An 18668-nucleotide genomic window follows, 5' to 3' on the forward strand; every position below is an offset into this window, starting at 1 on the left:
GATTGACAGGAGATACCAAAAACAATTAAAAAAAAAAAGTAACTGAACTACAATCGGAGCAAACTGGGAATGTCCCGGCACGTAGGAAATTCGCAAGTTCTGAACCTGCTCTAAGTCATAACTCACATAGGCCTATGCTTACAAAGTTGTGCATATAAGTTTGGGGGTTTCACGGAGACCCTCTGAAGCCAATCCAAGAACTCAGTTCGACTGCAGGGAGGGAGCTAAAGCTAAAAATCCGATTCGGAGATTCTGTCATTTTGTTTATGCCAGAAATCCTGCTGCTTTTAAAGCTTTTTACTCATCCTTTCAGAGACTTGGCACGCATGTATTGGTCACCTGCAACTTCAGGCTGGAGCCTGGAGACAGAAGAACTGTTGGAGTCCTTTCCCTTGAGGAACTTTCCTTGTGGGTTGGGAGATGCTTAATTGCAACGCTTCAAGTAGGAGCATCAGTAAAGTATTGCCATGGCTCAAGGAAGAACTTGAAATCAATCCTTCCTTAATTCAACCTCTGGGTTCTCTTTTTGAACCTATTTCGTTGCTGGGGCTGGCAAAGAAGGAGATGACATGCGGACCGGGGTTGGGAGGCACTTTCCCCCGATAGAGGATGGATTAAAGTATCGGACTTGTGTGAAGAGACCGATGCTTTGCATTTTTATCCAATGCAGAGATGATAATAAATCTCAGCACTGCTAGGCAGCATAGCACAGGGGTTAAAAACACTGCTTGGTAATCAAATGAGCAGGTGTGATGGTTAATTTTTTTTTAATGTTTATTTACTTTTGAGAGAGAGAGAGAGAGAGAGAGAGGGATGGAGAGAGAGACGCAGAGAGAAAGGGAGACACAGAATCCGAAGCAGGCTCTAGGCTCTGAGCTGTCAGCACAGAGCCTGACACAGGGCTCGAACTCATGAACCGCGAGATCATGACCTGAGCTGAAGTCGGAGGCTTAACTGACTAAGCCACGCAGGTGCCCCTGTGATGGTTTGTTTCGTACATCAGCTTGCCTAGGCCCTCGGACCCACTTAGAGAATCAAACTTTAGTCTGGATGTTTCGGTGAAGGTGTTTCACAGGTGTGGTTGACAGCTACAGTCAGTCGACTCCAATACTTTAAGTAAAGGAGGTGACCCTTGGTAATGTGGGTGGGCTCACCCAAATCACGTGACCATCTTAAGAGCAAACACTGAGGTTTCCCAGGGAAAAAAGAAACTGAGCCTCAAGATTATAGCATCAGGGGGCGCCTGGGTGGCGCAGTCGGTTAAGCGTCCGACTTCAGCCAGGTCACGGTCTCGCGGTCCGGGAGTTCGAGCCCCGCGTCAGGCTCTGGGCTGATGGCTCAGAGCCTGGAGCCTGTTTCTGATTCTGTGTCTCCCTCTCTCTCTGCCCCTCCCCCGTTCATGCTCTGTCTCTCTCTGTCTCAAAAATAAATAAACGTTGGAAAAAAAATTAAAAAAAAAAAAAAAAAAGATTATAGCATCAGCCTCTGGCTGAGTTTCTAGGCTGCTCTCCTGCTCTGTAGATTTCAGACTTGTCAGCCCGCGATTTTTTTTTTTTAATTTAAAAACAAACTTTTTTTTTTTCAACGTTTATTTATTTTTGGGACAGAGAGAGACAGAGCATGAACGGGGGAAGGGCAGAGAGAGAGGGAGACACAGAATCGGAAACAGGCTCCAGGCTCTGAGCCATCAGCCCAGAGCCCGATGCGGGGCTCGAACTCACAGACCGCGAGATCGTGACCTGGCTGAAGTCGGCCGCTTAACCGACTGCGCCACCCAGGCGCCCCAGCCCCGCGATTTTTAAAAAGAAATCTCTTTATCTATCTCTATCATCTCTTGATTGATCTATCTTTATTGATATCTACCTATGTATATTTTATTGGCTGACGTACCGAAGGTGAGGCCTATATTTGAATCTGAGCTCTGAATACTGATTCCCATACTTTATAAGTGTATGACTTTATACAAGTTTTTTTTTTTTTTAAATGTTTGTTTATTTTTGAGACAGAGACAGAGACAGAGTGCAAGCAGGGGAGGAGCAGAGAGAGAGGGAGACACAGAATCCAAAGCAGGCTCCAGGGGCGCCTGGGTGGCTCAGTCGGTTGAACGTCCGACTTCAGCTCAGGTCATGATCTCTCAGTTTGTGAGTTCGAGCCCCGCATCGGGCTCTGTGCTAACAAACAGCTCAGAGCCTGGAGCCTGCTTCGGATTCTGTGTCTCCCTCTCTCTCTCTCCCCCTCTCCTGCTCATGGTCTGTCTCTCAAAAATAAATAAATGTTAAAAAAAAATTTAAAACAAAACAACAAAAACAAAACAAAACAAAACAAAAAAACAAAGCAGGCTCCAGGCTCCGAGCTGTGAGCACGGGGCCCGATGCGGGGCTCGAACTCATGAGCCGCGAGATCATGACCTGAGCTGAAGTTGGACGCTTAACCGACTGAGCCACCTGGGCATCCCCAGACAAGTTTCTTGTTTTTTTTTTTTTTTTAACCTCAGTCCAACTTACTTAAGGCAGCAAGGTAAGAAATTGTGCACCGTGATAGCCTGAGTTTCCCTGGGTGTAAATCATCCTGTTTGTGTTTACAAGCATCTTTGATCTAGCTCTTTCCACTAGCTGTGCAAACAGCCACAGCACCGTTCTGCAGCTGCTACAGAACCAGCAAAGTGGGTCACCGCCAAACGGGCCGAGAAAGTGGTTCTGGGAAGCAGTCTGGGTGTGGGAATTGGTCACTGGCAAGCAGCAACCACCGACAGATCATCGTAGTGACTCAGTTGAGATCTCTGAGTATCTCAGCTCGAGATACACCTTGGAGCTTTGTTGGAACCCAAATGCTATAGACCCCGGGAATCAAGATAAGGCACCCCAAAAGGCATCAGGCTCAGAATACGTTACGATTACTCACTGTTGGCCGTCGCTTTTCTAAAAGAGGCTGCTTAACAGAGGTACCCGTCTAATATTATGTGCTGTGTTGAGCCATTCAGCAGCTTCAGTTGGTAACCTTACTGCATTTGTTTGTGTATACGCCTAGAATGTACAGAAGGGTCTGTATGGGGGTAAATCAGCTGAATGAAAAAGCCCAGTGTCCAGCCTATAATAGCCAGTGCTGTGCCGCTCCCAGTGGAAGCCATCGGAAAGATCTGTGCCCCTCGAGGCGGGCTCCGGGTGTGCCTTTGTGCAGAGTACAGTGATTTAGTGGGAACGGAGCCTTCCTCAGAGGCAACATTTAAGGACGCAGCTCAGTGCTGCCCCTGAAAACGTTCTGGATGATTAGCATAACCCTGGAAGGGCTTGCTGGTTGTTTTTGATGGTGGTGAGAGTTGTTGCTCAGATACAGGGAAGCTGTTGATCCCTAGGAAAGGAACCAGTGAAAAACCAAGTTTTTAGTTTGGGAGGGATGGTTTCATATAGTAAGAAGTCACTTGGCAAAAAAATGGGAACCATGGGCACAAATGCCTTGCCCTCTTTCCCAGATGCCTCAAAAGCTTAATGCCCGGTAAACAAAAGACTGAGTGATGATTCGCGGGGAATTCTTTTTCAATGTGAAGTCATGGTATTACCAGGTCCTGGCTTTATATTCCAACTCCGTATCTCTCTCTCCTTAGAGCTTGGCTTCGTACTGCTCAAGGATCTGACAGGGGTTCCCTCCAGTCTGTATGGACTTAGTGGCCACATATCATCCTGGGTCATACTTAGAGAGACCGGGTAAGTTCAAGATCAATCCTGGGGCAAGTGGTGATCACAGGTCTGGGCATCAAACAGTTCTGGCTCTTCACCTTCTGGGAACATGGTGGAATGCACTTCCTGGCCCTCTTGCACTTGGGTGGGGCCACGTGACCAATTCTGGCTAAGGACTGGCATGAAATTGACATGAGTCATTTTTGAGCTAGACCATGTGATTATCTACCTGAGACCCTCTCGTGTTTCCTTTTCCTTTGGAATAACCACTGCAAGTATTTGAGATGGTGCCTTTTCCACTCGCCTGAGCTTCTGAGTAATTACAATAAAAAGGGCCCTCCTGATGACCGGACATATAGCACGATCAGGGAATAAATCTGGTTTTGAGCCATCCGTAGAGATTTGGGGGTTGTTTGTTATGCAGCTTAACCAAATCTGTTCTGACTGCTCTGGAAGCTTGATCATTGAATCGTAGAATGTCACGTGACTAAACTTTCTTGTTAACAATCTAACATCCCTTCCCCAAATGTCCAGCAGTTCTCTCATCTGGAGCCTACTCAGAAGAGAACAGATGCAAATCCCTAAACAAGGGCAGACCTCTATTATCTTGTTCTAGAATTGGTTGGCTGAGGACTCATCTGGAATTTGGCCTGGCTCTAGAAATGAAAAGGTAGAGGAATTTTAAAGTTAGTAGTTATCAGGGCTGGAAGGGATCCTTGGAACCAATCATCCCAAACTTGAATTTTACCAAGAAGGAAATCAAAGCTCATAGAAAGGAGGGCAGTGATTTAATCAAGGTCATATAGCTTGCTAGTTTGTTAGTGATAAAGCCAGGATTAAAATTTAAGTCTCTTGGTTACATTTTTTCCTGTTTAATCCAGGACTATTTGTGAAGGTCAAAAAGTAGTCCACGGGGTTCTTTTTTTTTTTTTTAATTAAAAATAGGGTTTTTTTTTTTAATGTTTATTTATTTTTGAGAGAGAGAGAGAGAGCGTGAGCTGGGGAAGGGCAGAGAGAGTGGGAGACAGAGAATCTGAAGCAGGCTCCTAGGCTCTGAGCTGTCACCACAGAGCCCAACTCGGGGCTCAAACTCAGGAAGTGAGCCGAAGTCAGACGCATAACCGCCCAAGGCCACCCAGGCGTCCCGCAGTCCACTGAGTTCTAAGTCAGCCCTCCAACGGAAATATAATGCAAGTTACAGACGTGCCAGTTTTTAGTAACCACATGAAAATGTAAAAAGAAAGGGAGGGCATTAATTTTAATCATCTATTTTATTTAAACCAGTGGGTAAATGACAACGTTAGATTTCAGCGTGTAATCACTATAAAAATTATTAATGAGACGTTTCATGCTTTTGTACTGCGCTCACAACCTGATGTGTATTTTACCCTTACAGCACATCTCATTTGGATTAGCCACATTTCAAGGGCTTATTAGCCACACGTGGCCAGAGACTACCATATGGAAAACACAGCTTTCAACTTGGTTTCAATCCAAGTTTTCAACCAATCTTCTGGTTTCAACCGATCTTTTTCAGCCCGTCTTTCAACCAAGATTTCAACTTGGTTCCCTTTGTAAAACGTCTATTTTTACGTCACACAGGATGACATATTTTTCAAGTTCTTTATTTGGGTACTAGACATCTTAAATCCTTTGCCCCTAGTCACTTCGTAGGGATGAAAAGGCAATTAATGAGATAATGTCTGAGTTCAGTAGAAGGTTCTATCTGTTTAAATTCAAGGTGTTATTCTCTTTTATGTCTGTGGGGTAGTCCCATTAGCACCCATGGGAACTATGCGTGTTACTGTAATGGAAAAATAAACATTTCTCATCAGGCGAGGAATAATAAATACTAGGTTACTAGCAGGGGTTGGCTTTCCCAGTGTGGGTGGGGACTTTCTGCCGAGGACTGACAGTGCTACAATGACTTGTTGTGCTGTGAGCTTAGATCATGGCAGGCTGTTGGGCAGGAGAGGTGGGGAAAGGGAAACCCAGGAGTTAAATACTATTATTTTTAGAGCTCATCTCTGACTGATGGTCCCCCTAATGGAAAGGCCTTAAAGGAAGGACACACAGAATGCTGCCCTTTTAGTCCAGAATGGCTGGTCCAGATGTTCTCGTTTGACTGAGTTTGGATAACTTTCTGTTACCCAGCTGTGGGGCAAGATTTCCAGGCATAGCAAATGTTGGTTACGCCACAATACGCTGGGACTCAGGCCTCTTGCCTTTTAGCTCAACTTGTCTAGCAATAACTATCCGCCTGCAAATACTTTGGAACCCTTTAAAACAGTGTTCTAAGCCCTGGGTGGGTATGGCCTTCCTTTTCAAGCCAGACTATATCTTTATATAAATGAATTTGCCTCGGGGCGCCTGGGTGGCTCAGTCGGTTAAGCATCTCACGTCAGCTCAGGTCATGATCTCGCGGTTCGTGGGTTTGAGTCCCACGTTGGGCTTTGTGCCAACAACTCAAGCCTGAGGCCTGCTTCGGATTGTGTGTCTCCCTCTCTCTCTGCCCCAGGCCCGCTCATGCTCTGTCTCTCTGTCTCTGTCTCTCTCTCTCTGTCTCAAAAATAAAATGAAACAGTAAAAAAAAAAAAAAAAAAAAAAAAAAAAAGAATTTACCGCTTCTCACCACCCCATGACTCCCAACCAACTTTTCAAAGTTTTGACAAACACAAATTCTTTTTTGCTTCAGAGCACAAATAAGAAATTGTGGCAGGCCGGGGGAAGAAAGAGTTAGCAAAATCCAACTGTTCCTACTAGCTACTTTTAATTTAGCACCTACTCCATAGCATACACTTTGTATGTGCTGTTTCTCCTCCCTACAACGGCCTGTAAAGATGTGTGTTATGATCCTTATTTTACAGAGGAAGACCTTGAACTCCAGAGAATGTAGGCAACTTGCTCCAGGTGGTTAGAAAAAATAATCTGAAACTCAGAAATAGGCAAAAAATGATGTTCTGTACCATCGGAAGCACAGCTCTCCCTCTTCAGATTATTTCATTCTCTAGGGGCAGGTACATTTAACTGACTTGGATTGACTGTTTTTTAGGATTAAGGCCCAGACTGTGAAATTATAATCCAATTTGTTATTTTTTTTTTTAATTTTTGAGAGAGAGAGAGAGAGAGAAAATGGGGGAGGGGCAGAGAAGGTGAGAGAGAGAGATCATGACTCAAGCTGAAATCAAGTCGGGCACTCAACTGACTGAGCCACCCAGGCACCCTCAATTTGTTAATTTGTAGGTTGCTAAATTACGGTGTACTTTTGTCCAGTATAGATGCAAATGAATTCTTTCTATTGTAAAAGATATTCCCAACGGTTGTAGTTTCATGGGCCAGTAGGACACTACCGAGTTTTGTATCCAATTTAACTAATTTTCACATCATTTATTTCCTGAAAGGGTAAATACATGTCTGTTTGCAAGTACTCCTAAAACTACATTTGCCATCTTATTGGTTCTTCATTAACTCATTAATGAGTTAAATAATTCTCTGGTATATGCTCACTCTATGTTTATAGGACAGTCCATGTAAAACTGCCAAAGGCTTAAGATGTCCCCCTACATGCGAGCCAGCAAGTTGGCCTGCCATAATTTCATGGATGCTGGCAGAAGACACGAGATTCCTGGGTCAGAAACAAAGGACTTAATGATTATAATTTAGCAAGCAGCAAGCAGTAGTATATTTGTGACAATTACCCCTGCCTTCAAGTCACGCAAGGGTGAGAAGCATTATACTAAGCATGAGGAACCCAATCCTTTTAACATTTATTTATTTTTGAGAGAGAGAGAGAGAGAGAGAGAGAGAGGGAGAGAGAGAGAAGAGAGAGAATGTGAGTCAGGGAGGGGCAGAGAGAGAGAGGGAGACACAGAATCCAAAGCAGGCTCCAGGCTCTGAGCTGTCAGCACAGAGCCAGATGTGGGGCTCAAATTCCTGGACTGTGAGATCATGACCTGAGCTGAAGTAGGACGCTTAACCGACTGAGCCACCCAGGCGCCCCCCAAACATTTTATAATGTCTAGTAAGCCTGCCTTTTCTTTTCTCCAAAGGGAGACACTATTACTATCTTCCAAGGCCATTTGCTACGGAAACAGCCTTGCAAAGATGTTCTGGGACAAAGGACAGTTAGTGCTTTGTAAATTGTAGAGAAACTCCAGAGATCCATGAAGAATTGTCTCCCAATCGCCACATTTTGAGATTTTGAAAACTATGCCTTGACTAGGTTTTCATGGCCAATAAGTGGCCGAGTCTGGATTCCTTCTGACTGCAAAGCCTGGGCTATTTCCACTTCAGGCTGAAAATCCAAGTCCTATTACGTGTGCTAACTAAAGAGCTCCCACTACCATGGGCTTCTTGGGTGTCTTTATTCTAAAGCGGAAGCCGTCTTGGTTTGCAAAGGATGCATCAAAGCATGAAAGACAATGAAGTTCGTTTTAGTACCAAAGTCCTACATGTGTTCAGGTGCCTAAAACACTTATTCTGATAAAATTAAAAAAAAATTTTTTTTAATGTTTACTTTGGTGGGGGCGGGGAGGGGCAGAGAGAGAGAGGGAGACACAGAATCGGAAGCAGGCTCCAGGCTCCGAGCTGCCAGCACAGAGCCCGACGCGGGGCTCCAACTCCCAGACTGCGAGATCACGCCCTGAGCTGAAGTCAGACGCTTAACCGACTGAGCTCCCCAGGCGCCCCTCTGATAAAATTTTAATAGGACCCTAAAACCGTGAAACCTTGAGGTAATGAAAACACTAGTCTGTGAAAAATTTAAGAGCAGGGACCACACTTTATTCATCTTTTTATCCTTGGGACCTGGCACGGTGTCTGGTATTGAGTAGGTGCTCAACAAAATTTTTTGCGTTTGTAAATTACAGAAAGAGGAAACCCTCCTATTTACTCAGTTCTGTTACCGCTTTCTCCTTGGTTCTTCCCTCTTCAGGCAGACAAAGCAGATACCTGCTGAACTCATTTACACCCTTTGCTTTAGCTGTTTGTTCCAATAACTTATTCCATATGTTTATTTCCCTTAGTGTGAAAAGATTTGGCTCTCACTTCCGTTTTTATTTATAGTTTCCTGAGTTTTCAGGCCTGTCTCTGCTTGCTTGTTCTCTTCGCCAGACACACACGCCCAGGAGTGTGAAGCGGCAACGTGCGGATGGGTGCAGCCTCCATGCATAAGTTCTCGAAAGAATAGCTGTCGTTTCTGGAAAGTCCTCTGAGGCTGCTGTCCCCAGGCTGGCGGAGGCTGGCTGCTTCACTCCTGAGACACTCCGTCGCTGTTGGTCTGACCAAATGCCCTCTCTCTGCTCAGGTGAGTGCAGCCCATATGGTAAGAGAAGGAATTGGGGACAGACCCACTGAGCTTCCAAAGGGGCCCAGAGGAAGTTGACAAAAGGCCAAGCGTGGAAGGGCACAGTGAGTCAATCTCCTTGTCCAAAGGAAAACCAGGGATTAGAGACCTACTCTTAATTAATAGGGGACAAGGAAGACATTACCAAGATGCTCCTCACTTGCGGAAGCAGATGATGAATTACCAGCTAAAGAGCTGGGCTGGAGAGGGTAAAGCCTATTTTTTCCCTGTTGGCCCACAGACATTTTCTGATGGGACATTAAAATGCTCCAAGGGTCAGGGATGAGGGTCCTCCTTCCGGTGGGTGGCTTAGGACAAGCAAATGCTCTTTGACCTCAGGGACTCAGCACTCCCCTGGCCTGATTCACCACCGAGGCTACATAGAAAGCACCATAAATGTGTCTGCCTGTTGGTCTCTTTTCTTTCCCTATTCAGCTTAGGAAATGGCCCTTCTCTTGCTGGTCTTAGGGGTCAGGTGCATTACAGCCTGGGCGGTATATTCTCTGGGCTTCCCAAGGGAAGGGGAGCCAGTGGCAGGGTTTGGGCAGGTTTTGTTCCAGAGAGAGCTGTGCAGGAGTAAGGCAGACTGCCTGTCGAGTCTGGAACTATCCAAGCTGCAGATGTGGATAGCTGCTTGAGGTGGGAGACCGGGACCGGTTATTTCCAAGGTCGTTTCAAAAATGACCATTTAGTTCTTTTACAGGAAGGCAGTATCCCTCGTTGAAGCCAGGGTGGCCGGATTCGAAATCTGTTACTCACAACCTGTGCTGTGTAACCTTAGGTGGAACTTTGGGCCTCAGTTTTCTCATCTGTGAAATAGGTGCGATAACAGCACTATCTGTTTCCTCCGAGCTATGTTGGCTCCTCTCATGGGGCTATTATAAGAAACGAATGAGTCAAAACCTTAAGGGTCTGTACAACAATACCTGGCCCATAATTTATTAGCTATTGTTAGTAACTGTTCAAAACTGGGTGGGGCGGGGGTGGGGGGAGCTCTGAGCCCTTCTCTTCCTCCTGATAAGGGCACTTCCAGCCTTTTGTCTTGATAATCACGTAGTCCTGCTTGGATGGGAACGGGGTGGGGCAGCAGGGAAGAGGAAGGAGGAGCAAAGATTGAGTGTGGTAGCAGGAAGGTGTGAAAGAATTAGCCTCCTACACGGGGCAAGACCCAGCTGCAATCAGCTTTCTGGGTGGCAGCGCCAATGCGGGAGAAGCAAGGAGACGGCGAATGGGCAGGGCCACCGTCAATCATCACTGTCCTTGTATCAACGTCTCATGGTCCTTTGCCAAAGAGCTCAAAGATTATTAGTGATGAAACCATACGATACTGAGAAGTTCAAGCTCATGAAGATCTCCGACCTTTCCCGGGCGCACCAACTCTTGCATACCAGTTAGGATTCTGCCCGCATGGAGTAGGTGCTTAATAAATGCTGGTCCCTCCCCGTGTGCCGATGCCGCCCCGTCTTGACTTCCCAGCTGCCTTTCTCGCACCTGTTCCAGGGCTGCTGTTCCAAAATCTCTCCAAGTCCTTAAAACGTGTTACCCTCACTCACCCTGCCTTCACTCTTCACAGATTCTGTCACTACCCCCACCTCATGTGTGGGAACATGGAGACCATCTGGAGAAGCAGCCAATGGCTTTCCCATGACACGACTTGTTAATCTATCTCCCTTTTGTGGGAGAGAAATGGCGTGTCCCCTCCTCTCCGAGGCTAAACACCTCTGCTCTGGGTTACTGCATCTCCCTCCCTTTCGTCTCTGCTCCCTTCACTCCCTCCTTCTGCTTACAGTTCCAGCCCCCATTTTTGGGGATTCTCTTGCCCCCTCTGTGTTAGCTCCTTCCACTTAGCCAACAAAGCATCTATGTCTCTTCAGGTCTAAAATCATCTTCCACCCCCTCTACGGTCCTCTCTCCAGACACTCCGCTGTCTCCCTTCTTTCTCCGTTGCTAAATTTTGTGAAGGAGGATATTTTCCCTCTCTCTGTTCTGTGTGCTTTGCTTGGGTGACCTCATCAGTTTCCATGGCTTTGCCCAACATCCGTCTCCAGTTGGGACTTCTCCCTGTTCTCTACTCCTGAGATTCTACTCGCCTCCAATTCAGTGTGTCTCAGACGAAGCGCATTGTTCCTCCCCCAACCGACCTGTCTTCTTCCTGCCCTCTCTTCCAGCGTGGACAACGTCGTCACCACCTAGGCAGTCTCTGTCACCAGAAAACCCTCATCGTCATCCTTATTCACTGCCCTCCCTCAGCCTCCGCATCTCATGAGTCACAAAAAGATTTTACTGGAAGATAATTCACAGCACACGCTTGCTGCATATTCTCAGGCATGTTTTTCAAATCTGACTTCCCCTCCCGTCAGTGTTCGCTCTCAAAGCGCTTCACCGTTGGTCTGAACTACGGCTCCCACCCAGCCGGTCTCTCCTTCCCACCAGCCTTGAGTCTCGCAGTTCATTCTCCAATCTGTTGTCAATGTAACTTATTTAAAATTGAAATCCTTGGAACCTCCGTGGATTCTTTCGCGTCCTACAGAGGAAAGTCCAAACTCTTCAAATCCTTAATATGGTCCATGGAATTATTATAATCCACCATCCACCTCCCCACAACCCCCAAGTCTCACCTTGGCAGAATTGTGTAGCTCTGCGTGTGAGATTTCTGGAACAGGTGCCCACGTGCCAACTAAGTTATGTTTCTAACCTTTTCTACATGATCACCCTCACAATTCCAGTCTTTTTTTTTTTTTATTCAAGTATAATTAACATACAGTGTTATATTAGTTTCAGGTGTACAATAAAGTGATTCAACGATTCTATACATGACTCGGGGCTCATCATGATAAGGGTGCTCCTTAATCTGCTTCGTCTGTTTCACCCATCTCCCCTACACTCCTCCCTTCTGGGAGCCACAGGTTTGTTCTCTATAGTTAAGAGTCTGTTTCTTGGTTAGTCTCTCTTTTTTTGCCTCTGTTCATTTGTTTTGTTTCTTAAATTCCACACATGAGTGAAATCATATGGAATTGGTTTCTCTGTCTGACTTGCTTCACTTAACGTTATACCCTCTAGACCTGCCCGTGTTTTTGCAAGTGGCAAGATCTCATTCTTTTTTTTACTGCTGTATAATATTCTGCCATGTACAGGGGAGCCTGGGTGGCTCAGTCGGTTAAGCGTCCGACTTCGGTTCAGGTCATGACCTCACGGTTCATGCTATCGAGCCCCGCATCGGGTTCTGTGGTGACCGCTCGGAGCCTGGAGCTTGACTAAGATTCTGTGTCTCCCTGTCTCTCTGCCCCTCGCCTGCTCACACTCTGTCTCTCAAAAATAAATAAACGTTAAAAAAAATACGCTACTGTGTATATCCACCCTGTCTACTTTATCCAGTCTTTTAATATCTGCCAAAGTCTCTTTTCACTCAACTCTCTTCCTGACAGATTCTTTATCACTCGTCAAGACTAAACCCAAGAATTCTGCCTACTGGAGCGCCTGGGTGGCTCAGTCACTTGAGCGTCCATCTTTGGCTCAGGTCACGATCTTGCGGTTCGTGGGTTTAAGCCCCCCGCGGGGCTTTGCCCGACAGCACACAGCCTATTTCGGGTTCTCTGTCTTCCTCTCACTCTGCCCCTCTCCCGCTCTCTTTCCCTCAAAAAAGAAACACTAAAAAGTTAAAAAAAGAAAAAGAAAAAGAAAAAGAATTCTCCCTACTGTGCAGCTTCTTTCAATTCCCCTAGGCTATTTATTTACCTCTCTGTCCTCACCAGCTGGTGCTTCACCGTCTATTCCAGCACTTTGGAGACACTCCGCACAGTTTGTTGACAGTGGGGGTAGGTGCAGGTGGAAGATATAGTAAACTTATAGGCGATATGGATGAGCCTAGAGTGAATGTTCGATGTATGTGTTTGCAGAAATATATTGCTGTATGGAAGCTGATTTCTCTCACTCAGGTCAATTTCTTTTTCTTTTAAGATTTTTTAAATGTTTATTTATTTTTGAGAGGCACAAGTCAGGGAGGGGCAGAGAGAGAGGGAGAGAGAGAATCCCAGGCAGGCTCCGTGCTGTCAGCGTGGAGCCCAATGTGGGGCTTGAACTCACGAACCGTGAGATCATGACCTGAGCCGAAACCAAGAGTGGACGCTTAACTGACTGAGCTACCCAGGAGCCCCTTTTTCACTTTATCTTTATTTTGAGAGAGAGCGAGTGAGCAGGGGAGGGGCAGAGAGAGAGGGAGAGAGAATCCAAAGTGGTCTCTGTATTGTCAGCGCAGAGCCCGCTGCCGGGCTCGAACTCAGGAACTGTGAGATCAGGTCAAATCTAGAGTTTGATGTTCAACCGACTGAGCCACCCAGGTGCCCCTAGGTGAAATTTTTATCAATAACAAAGACTCTGACGCTCCTTACAATGGTGCTTCAAATTTCTGCTTTATAAAGTAAATGAATTGATTAAAAGATTCATGGAAAATCTATTCCAAGTGTGGTTCTTGTGGGGACACCTCATCTGAAGACCTGAGAGATGCAGTGATCGTCCCCCAGATGCACTAGAAGATCATCAGACACTGGGAACAGTGTCGGCAATAATCCACAGCTGGCTGTGGTGACACATAATGACCAGTGCAGACAACAGGCATGTGGGAGGCAAGAGCTGGGTGAGTCAACTTGAGCGAAAGGAAGGGAGGGCGGACCCACGGGAGGGCCAGCTTTGTGAAGACAAACTACTAATAATAACTAGAGAAATTTATGAAAAACATTAAAAACCTTCACAACGGGTAGGTTTTTGAACTGGGGCAAAAAAGGAGAAGAGGAATCAGGGGAAAGTTAAGGATGGTCAACGGTTTATCTATTTACTGAAAATGTTTATTTATTTATTTTTGAGACAGGGAGAGAGAGAGTGTGTGAGCAGGGGGAGGGGCAGAGAGAGAGAGAGAGAGAGAGAGACTGAGGATCCCAAGCAGGCTCCTCACTGTCAACGCGCAACCCATGAGTTGTGAGATCGTGACCTGAGCTGAAACCAAGAGTTGGACACTTAACGGACTGAGCCACCCAGGTGTGCCCCACCCCCTTTAAAAAAATGCTTAGTATGGTCAGTAGTTTAAGGCAAGACCAAGCATATTTTCTGCAGAGATCCATGAAAAGGGCAAATGGTCTGAGGGGTGGGTGGGGATGGGCGTAGGAAGGATCTTTGTAGTGAAGGGACAGAAAAGGTTGAGCGTCAGGCTGAGAAAGGGGGACACTACTGAGCTTTGAACCAGGGACCGAAGCGTTTCAGTGAATGCAATCTCTTCCTCCCCCACGTTCTCGATGCTTTTCACGTCTCCATGAGCGTGGTCCTGGAGGGCAACACGGTTACCTACCTGCTGTGCAGGGCGTCTCACGAAAAGAGGGACCTTACTTCACCTACATTTGAAGTTTATTTTGCAGGTCGTAGTGGCTGGCGCATCCTGACCTCCAGAAGTGCATACTCTCACCTGCTCCGGGGTAGTCCAAGCAGTCCCATTCGCGTATCTGTTCTCGGAGACTGATACTTTCGCAGCAGATAGCGGGCCTCCATGCCAAGAATGCACCTGTTAGATGTGAATCTAGATCTGGGAACCATGTAATCCAATTCCAAGACAGCCGAGTCAGGTTGTAGGCCGAACTATGGGACACAACAGGAAATCTCTCGATGTGAGGCTTTTGACAACTGCTTTGCAAAGTTAGTGACTTGAAGGTGTTTCTATTCATCTGGATGTTTTTAGTTTGACGCGTTCGCGGAAGGGACCGGGTGCTAGAGAGCATACTCCCACCCCTGTCCCCTCTTCTTTCCTTCCCTACCTTAGCGGTGTCGTTTAAAAATTTTTTTTTTCAACGTTTATTTATTTTTGGGACAGAGAGAGACAGAGCATGAATGGGGGAGGGGCAGAGAGAGAGGGAGACACAGAATCGGAAACAGGCTCCAGGCTCTGAGCCATCAGCCCAGAGCCTGACGCGGGGCTCGAACTCACGGACCGCGAGATCGTGACCTGGCTGAAGTCCGACGCTCAACCGACTGCGCCACCCAGGCGCCCCTAGCGGTGTCGTTTTAAATGCCTCATCTTGGGTCTGGTATCACAGAGGTCAAGAAATCAAGGACGGTTTCCTTCCTCTATTAAAAGTATATTCTGGGGGCGCTGGGGCAGGTAAGCATCCGACTTTGACTTCGGTCACGATCTCACTGTTTGTGAGTTTGAGCCCCACATCTGGCTTGCTGCTGTTCAGCTTTGGATCCTCTGTCCCCCTCTCTCTGTGCTCCTCCCTCCCTCCCTCTCTCTTTCAAAAATAAATAAACATTAAATAAATTTAAAAAGTGTATATTCTAGAAAGGAAGGTAGATAAATTATAAGTAAAGAAATTCATATCTATTACATGTAATAATATATAAAATAATATATATATGTGTGTGTATGTATAGTTTCATACTGTGATGAATGCTGGGAAGCAAAGAAGGCAGGTAAGGCCTTGCAGGGTGATGGGGTGGACCAGAAGATCACTCTGAGGAGTAACATCGAAGCAGAGATGTACATTGGGGTGCAGGACATTCGAGTAATGATTGGGGTGGAGAGCATTGCGGGAAGAAATGGAAGAGAATGAGGCTTGGCCCAGGAACAGCACGAAGGCCAGTGTGGCCGGAGAGGAGTGATCGAGGGGAAGATGAATGGAATGAGGGGAAGAAGCCAGTACATTGCTATGGACCTGGAGGCTAGAATGAGGACCTTGAATTCTGAGTGTAGCGGGAAGCCATGGGAAGGAGCCCAGCAGGGGAGCACGGTGACTTGAACTATAGTTTAAAAAAATTACCCTGTCTTTTCTACAGAACGTTCTCTGTTGAGGAGAAAGAGGGATATAGGAACACCAACTACTTGGCTATCGTAGAGTAGAAGTGACAGCCGATGGTGGCCTTAAGTATGGCAGTGGCAGTAATGAAAGGTGGTAGGGCTTGGTACTTGGTCTAAGGGATTGGCGAAGGACTTGATAATGGATCAGGTGTGCAGTGGGAAGGAAAGAGAGGTGTCCTGAATGACTCCTAGATTTGTGATCTGTGCCACTGGGTGATTGGTGGGGCCATTTTCTGAGATAGGGAAGTTAATAGATGAGGTGCTTTAGACTGGGAAATTAATAGCTCTGTTTTGATAATTTTAAGTGAAGACATTGAGTATCAGATACATACAGCAGTCTGGAATTTAAGAGAACGATCAGAGCTGGAGATACACTTTGGGAATCACCAATTAGTAGATGGTATTTAAAGTCATGGATGAAGAAGAGGTCACCTGGAGATGGAGGTGCTCACCTTGAGGGTGGGACACACCAGTATTTGTTTACTTACTTATTAAAAATTTTCTTAATGTTTATTTATTTTTGAAAGAGAGAGAGAGAGAGAGACAGAGTGTGAGTGTGGGAGGGGTAGAGAGAGAGAGGGAGACACAGAATCTGACGCAAGCTCCAGGCTCCTAGCTGTCAGCACAGAGCCCGACGAGGGGCTCGAACTCATGAGCTGTGGAGATCATGACCTGAGCCGAAGTCGGACGCCCAACTGACTGAGCCACCCAGATGCCCCAGGGACACACCAGTATTTAGAGGGCAGTATGAGGATGAGGACCCGGCCAGGAAGACTGAGAAAGGACAGTCAACAAAACAAGAGGAAACCCAGAAGGATATGGTGTCTCCCAAACTATAGTGTTTCAAGGAAGAACAGGTGGTCAATGGTACCAAATCCTGTCGAGTGGTCTGGTAAAATGAAGACAGAAAACCCACTGCTGGATCAGACGTCATGATCTTAACAAGAGCAGTTATAGTTAAATTGTAGGGATGACATTCTGAATGAAATGGTTAAAGAAAAGATGCAAAGAAATGGGGACACCAAGTACAGATGATTCAAATTCTGCCGTGAAAGGGAAGAAACTATGAGAATGTGGGGTCAAGGGTGGATTTCCAAAGAGGGAGCTATTAAAGTGTGATCTCAGCTCAGGTCTTGATCTCAGGATTGTGAGTTCAAGCCCCATGCTGGGCTCTGTGCTGGATGTAAGGGCCCACTTAAATATATTAAAAAAAAAATAGAGTATTTTTGTAGATAGATTGAAGTGGTGGGGAAGAGGGAAAAATCAACGAATCAGAAGAAAAGGAGATAATAGGGGTGGCTAATCTCTTAAATAGGCAAGAGGAGTGGGTTGAAGAGAGTCAGAGAACAGTTGACCTTAAAAAGTAGGAAGTAAGAACAAGAGACAGTTACTGGCAGGTTGGCAGAAATGGGCTGTGGCAAAGCAAGTTCATCTATTCTTACTGTGGCTACTTTCTCCAATAAATAAAGCAGTGTCATCAAAGAGTGGGTGGAGGTCACTGAGAATCTTAGGTGTGAAATAGTCATTTGGGAGGATCAGAAACTGATTCCATGGGACATCTAGTGTTGTTAGGAAGTTTTTTTTTTTAATTTTTAAAAAACGTTTTTAATTTAGTTTTGAAGGAGAGAGAGAGGCAGAGAGTGAGCGGGGGAGGAGCAGAGAGAGAGGGAGACACGGAATCTGAAGCAGGCTCCGGGCTCTGAGCCATCAGCACAGAACCCGACGCGGGGCACGAACTCATGAACCGCGAGATCATGATCTGAGCCGAAGTCGGACGCTCAGCTGACTGAGCCACCCAGGCGCCCCAGTGTTGTTAGGAAGATTTGAAAAACAACTTGAGATGTTTGTTCGTAAATTTAAAACAAAACCTACCTTTGACATGAAACCTGTTTGTGCAGTTGTGTGCTTCCTTTCAGTCACGTTCAGCTGGAGGACAGATGCAGAGCAGATGCAGGCTTGGTTGTAACCAGATTTGGGAGTTTTGCCAAGTGCGTTCTACATAGGAGGAGAGAGAGAGAAGGGAGTTGACGGTGTGTGCAAGGGGGAGAGAATCTGGATGGATCATGGACTCTAATCCTCCTCATGAGGAGGAGAATGAACACGTTACGGGGTTGATGGACAGTGAAAAAATTTGCTGGCGTAAATAGACTTGGGCTCATGTGGGTCTAAGCCTCCCATATGGATACCAGTGAGATTGGTTTAGGGCCCATATTCCAATGACCTAACTTAACCTCAGTTACCTCTTCAAAGACATTACCTCCAAATAAAGCCACATTCTGAGGTATCGGTTATCGGTTAGGATTTCAGCATGAGAATTTGGCTGGGCAAGGGGCGCCTGTGTGGTGCAGTCAGTTGAGCGCCTGACTTCATCTCAGGTCATGATCTCACAGCTCGTGAGTTCGAGCCCCGCATCGGACTCTGCTCCAGAGCCTGGAGCCTGCTTCAGATTGTGTCTCCCCCCCCACCTCTGCCCCTCTCCTCTTCGCTCTGTCTCTGTCTCAAAAAAGAAATAAAAACATTTGTATACAAAAAAAGAATTTGGCTGGGTGGGCACAATTTAGTCCATAACACCTGGAGAATTTTGAAATGGGGTGCACTTCTCCATGGGATCTACTAATTTAGGTTTTAAAATAAAACCACATTGAGATTCAGCAATTCTACTTCTAGGAATATATCTGAAGGAAATGAAAACACTATGTCAAAGAGATATCCGCACACCATGTCCATAGAAGCATAATTAACAATAGCCAAGACATGGAAACAACGTAAGTGTCCATTGATGGATGAATGTACACACACACACACACACACA

The sequence above is a fragment of the Prionailurus bengalensis genome, chromosome B2, assembly GCF_016509475.1.
Source record: "Prionailurus bengalensis isolate Pbe53 chromosome B2, Fcat_Pben_1.1_paternal_pri, whole genome shotgun sequence".
Taxonomy (NCBI): Eukaryota; Metazoa; Chordata; class Mammalia; order Carnivora; family Felidae; genus Prionailurus; species Prionailurus bengalensis.